The sequence below is a fragment of the Pleurodeles waltl genome, chromosome 12, assembly GCF_031143425.1.
Source record: "Pleurodeles waltl isolate 20211129_DDA chromosome 12, aPleWal1.hap1.20221129, whole genome shotgun sequence".
NCBI lineage: Eukaryota > Metazoa > Chordata > Amphibia > Caudata > Salamandridae > Pleurodeles > Pleurodeles waltl.
The window spans coordinates 126,251,395-126,256,609 of NC_090451.1; the positions used below are offsets into that span (position 1 = coordinate 126,251,395).

The 5,215-nt window shown below is 42.7% G+C and overlaps 2 non-coding genes across 2 annotated transcripts; both read left to right on the forward strand.

Annotated features, from left to right (window-relative positions):
* The first annotated feature begins 423 nt into the window (after positions 1-423).
* Positions 424-505, forward strand: TRNAL-AAG (transfer RNA leucine (anticodon AAG)). Its single transcript has one exon. It is a non-coding gene; the product is annotated as a tRNA-Leu (tRNA).
* A 4,120-nt stretch (positions 506-4,625) lies between these two features.
* TRNAL-AAG (transfer RNA leucine (anticodon AAG)) lies at positions 4,626-4,707 on the forward strand. Its single transcript has one exon. It is a non-coding gene; the product is annotated as a tRNA-Leu (tRNA).
* Positions 4,708-5,215: the final 508 nt, after the last annotated feature.

The following is a 5,215-nucleotide window of genomic DNA, read 5'->3' on the forward strand; positions in this document are numbered from 1 at the left end:
TATGTTGGGGAGACTGGGTGCGGCAATAGGGCTGATGTCATGAATACGTGCAACTCCTCAGTTATTTTTGAATGAACTGCTCATTCATTAGATCCCACCCAAAGAAATGAGCCCACCGGTATGAACACTTGTTTCATTAGAAAATGATGGAGTCACATTGCCTATGTAGAGCAGGTGCTTATACCTTGGTTGGAAGTCATTGCTCGGAGAGTGTTGTCTTTTAAGGTGATTGCACTAGGTCCGAGCAGGTGGGAGAAGACTTGTGCAGTGACTGAGTAAGAGAGATAACCTTCAATTACCACATCACCCTCCCGACATTGTAATCATGTCCATGAAATGGTTTATCAACTCGACTTTCCACACTAAGTGAGGAGACTCAGGGTTACGGTGCTCATGAAGTGCACAGACACACTGAGAGCAACAGGTAGCGTGGCCGAGCGGTCTAAGGCGCTGGATTAAGGCTCCAGTCTCTTTGGAGGCGTGGGTTCAAATCCCACCGCTGCCAGAGATGGATTTTTACAGATCTTAATGACGCATCTCCCTTCTGACCCTTCAATTTGCATAAGCAGTGACTCTACCAATAGGTCCCTAATTGTAAAACTCTTTTACAGTCTCCTTCTAAGTAAACTCCTAAACCGTGGACTCCAAGAAATCGGCTGATTGGCGCTGCTGTTGTTTTGCTTCATTCTGCTTAGATCATCTTCAAATGGAAGGTTTAACAAATCATTTGTTCTCCCCACGCGGTCACCCGCTCTTCTCTCTGCAAAATAAAATCGAACCTCTGTTAAATAAAGATTTAAAGTAAATTATCTATCTTCCCAAATAAAGTTGGTAAATGTGTTCTTCACAGTTATTTTAAAAATCAGGTTTAAAATAAACAACAGAGGTAGTCAGCAGGATTCAAACCCGTGCAGGGAACCCCCAAAGGATTTCAAGTCCATCACCTTAACCACTCGGCCAGAACTACCAGCTCTCATTGAGCTCTACCGAAACTTTATATCACAACAAAATTGTGCAAAATGGCCGTGCAGACCTATATATGACTCCATTTAGTAGGATCTCTAACTGTGTGCAAAGGGCACATTGCTATGTTTCTGTCTAAGCTTTGCTTTAGGTCTGAGGTCTTAAGAACCAAAGCAGGCTCCACGCACACTTGCCTGCACAAAAAAACAAGCATTTGCAATGCGAAAGGTCTCACATTTGTGAGAGTTAGAGCTATTGGCGTTGCAAATGACAATGTCTTTTACCTAGGTTTTGGTTTTCTTTGGCAAAATTTGATGTGTCCACGTTGTGTTTTGGGGCACTTCCTGTCTCGGGCGCTAGGCCTACCCACACAAGTGAGGTAAAAAATGTTATCGGGAGACTTGGGGAAACATAGAATAGCAAAACAAGAGTTACTGCCCCTTGTCTTTATCTACATTTTTTCCTTCCAAATATAAGACAGTGTGTAAAAAAGACGTCTATTTGAGAAATGCCCTTTAATTCGCATGCTAGTGTGGGCACCCCAGAATTCAGAGATGTGCAAATAACCACTGCTCCTTCACTCCTTATCTTGTGCCCATTTTGGAAATAGAAAGGTTTTCTTGATACCTTTTTTTCACTCTATATACTTCGGCAAATTAATTGCAGTATACCCGGTATAGAATGAAAACCCACTGCAAGGTGCAGCTCATTTATTTTCTCTGGATACCTAGGGTTCTTGATGAACCTACAAGCCCTATATATCCCCGCAACCAGAAGAGTCCAGCAGGCGTAATGGTATATTGCTTTCAAAAATCTGACATTGCAGAAAAAAGTTACAGAGTAAAACGTAGAGGAAAATGGCTGTTTTTTTCTTCTCAATTTCAATATTTTTTTTTTATTTCAGTTGTTATTTTCTGTAGGAAACACTTGTAAGATCTACACAAGTTACCCATTGCTGAATTCAGAATGTTGTCTTCTTTTCAAAAATGTTTAGGTTACTGGGACCCAGCATTGGTTTCACACCCATTTCTGTCACTGACTGGAAGGAGGCTAAAAGCACACAAAATCGTAAAAATGGGGTATGTCCCAGTAAAATGCCAAAATTGTGTTGAAAAATTGGGTTTTCTGATTCAAGTCTGCCTGTCCCTGAAAGCTGGGAAGCTGGTGATTTTAGCAGTGCAAACCCTTTGTTGATGCCAATTTCAGGGACAAAAACCACAAGCCTTCTTCTCCAGCCCTTTTTTCCATTTTTTTCTTTTTTAAAACAAAATGTTTCCGTATTTTGGCTAATTTCTTGGTCTCCTTCAGGGGAACCCACAAAGTCTGGGTACCTCTAGAATCCCTAGGATGTTGGAAAAAAAGGACGCAAATTTGGCGTGGATAGCTTATGTGGACAAAAATCTATGAGGGCCTAAGCGCGCCCTGCCCCAAATAGCCAAAAAAATGCCTGGCACCTGAGGGGGAAAAGGCTGGCAGCGAAGGGGTTAAAATGCACTATTTTATTCCAATTTCTTCACTTAGCTTCAGATGAACTATTTTTCCCTCCCACCAACTCCTTTCAAAGTGCACCAGCCACCACTGCCTTGGGTGGGACAGATTGTTTTCGATTGCAGTATGGCAGATTGTTTTGGATTGCAGTGTGGTAGTTTGTTTTTGATTGGAGTGCAGCAGATTGCAGTGGGGTAGATTGTTTTGAATTGGAGTAGGGGAGATTGTTTTGAAGTGGAGTCGGGCAGATTGGAGTGGGGCAGATTGTTTTGGATCGAAGTGGGACAGATTGTTTTGGAGTGGTGCAGATTGTTTTTTATTATAGTGGGGCACATTGGAGTGAGACAGATTTGCTTGGGGTGGGTGGAGAGGATTGGAGTAGGATGAGTTAGAGTGGATTGGATTCGGGTGAGTGATTTGGACTGGAGTGAGGTGGATTAGTGTGGGTGAAGTGGTCTGGATGGGGTGGATTGTAGTGGGGAAGATTGGAGTGGGGTGGATTGAAGTGTACCGCAGGATTATGTGTTAAAGATTAATTTCAGAATTTACACATAATAAAGAAACACTGTTGATTTGCAATATTTTAAACGAGCTAATCGTCATCTTTTGAGAAGAGTGCCCACGAACAAAAGCAAAAGAAAACATGCGTGGAACGTGGGAAAAGACGATTTGGCAAAATAAAAGAAAGTTCGATTTAAATTTAAAACTTAACAGTTTTGGTTGTCCTGCTGGGCATGTTTTTGCCAGTCACAAGCCTTCTGTTTGCAGGGCACTAGAAGGTAAAAGGAAAAAATAGTACCTTGATCAGGTGGGGAGCAGCGGTCAGGCACTGATTAAGCTGAATCAATCAACGCTTGGTCGCTGCTCTACAGAGAGGAACGGAAATGATGCAAGACATGCCTTGATGAATTAGGAAACTGTAAAGAAGAGTGCCACATAAATAAAAAAATGGTGAGAGACATGCGGGCTCCAAGCCCTTTACTGAATACTACAGAGTCTATCAAGCGAGACCCTAAAAAGGTCAGTTAGTTAAAATAAACAAACATTGTTACTTCTAAAAATCAATATTCCAAGGACGCCTAGATGGTCGTCAAGCAAAAAGTTCCTAGTGCATGGAGGGGCTTATGGTAGTTCTGAAGAGAGGCAAAGGACTTGGTCAGAGGGTGGCCTTGTTGGTGTGGTAGGGAAGCAATACCTCAAACATTATTACTGGGGTAGGGGAACTTGCAATTCGGAGTAATGAAAATTATCACAAAGCAATCAAGTAATTCCACATCAAAATAACAAGCGTGCGGGCTGACAACCATGCTCTCAGCATCAACGAGCGCAGAGTGAAGTGAATTTTACCATCCTCTGTGCATTTTTATTGCGAGGCTCATTTACATTTGACTTGGCGCGCAGAACGAGTGAGAACCAGGTCAATAGAAACAAAAATCATCTATTTAAAAAGTTTAGTTTCACGTGGGCCTGTTGTCCTTACTTCTTTCAGAATAGCTTTTGAACCTCTGTCCTGTGTGTGTCTGTGACTGTCACGTGAAAGGCAGTCAGGGCATCCAGGTGGACCCCATGTCACCTGGAGCACCGCCCACCAGTGCTGGAGTTTTAAACAGCACCCGGTTGCATTTTGGGACTTGTGCCTTTTCAATGTGAGCTCAAAGACGGGAGCCTGTGAAATTCTATTGGCTAAAAAATATTAACAGCGGAATGTGAATAGGCCACACAAGACATGACGTCACTGGAAAGCTAAACAGTATGTTGGGGAGACTGGGTGCGGCAATAGGGCTGATGTCATGAATACGTGCAACTCCTCAGTTATTTTTGAATGAACTGCTCATTCATTAGATCCCACCCAAAGAAATGAGCCCACCGGTATGAACACTTGTTTCATTAGAAAATGATGGAGTCACATTGCCTATGTAGAGCAGGTGCTTATACCTTGGTTGGAAGTCATTGCTCGGAGAGTGTTGTCTTTTAAGGTGATTGCACTAGGTCCGAGCAGGTGGGAGAAGACTTGTGCAGTGACTGAGTAAGAGAGATAACCTTCAATTACCACATCACCCTCCCGACATTGTAATCATGTCCATGAAATGGTTTATCAACTCGACTTTCCACACTAAGTGAGGAGACTCAGGGTTACGGTGCTCATGAAGTGCACAGACACACTGAGAGCAACAGGTAGCGTGGCCGAGCGGTCTAAGGCCCTGGATTAAGGCTCCAGTCTCTTTGGAGGCGTGGGTTCAAATCCCACCGCTGCCAGAGATGGATTTTTACAGATCTTAATGACGCATCTCCCTTCTGACCCTTCAATTTGCATAAGCAGTGACTCTACCAATAGGTCCCTAATTTTAAAACTCTTTTACAGTCTCCTTCTAAGTAAACTCCTAAACCGTGGACTCCAAGAAATCGGCTGATTGGCGCTGCTGTTGTTTTGCTTCATTCTGCTTAGATCACCTTCAAATGGAAGGTTTAACAAATCATTTGTTCTCCCCACGCGGTCACCCGCTCTTCTCTCTGCAAAATAAAATCGAACCTCTGTTAAATAAAGATTTAAAGTAAATTATCTATCTTCCCAAATAAAGTTGGTAAATGTGTTCTTCACAGTTATTTTAAAAATCAGGTTTAAAATAAACAACAGAGGTAGTCAGCAGGATTCAAACCCGTGCAGGGAACCCCCAAAGGATTTCAAGCCCATCACCTTAACCACTCGGCCATAACTACCAGCTCTCATTGAGCTCTACCGAAACTTTATATCACAACAAAATTG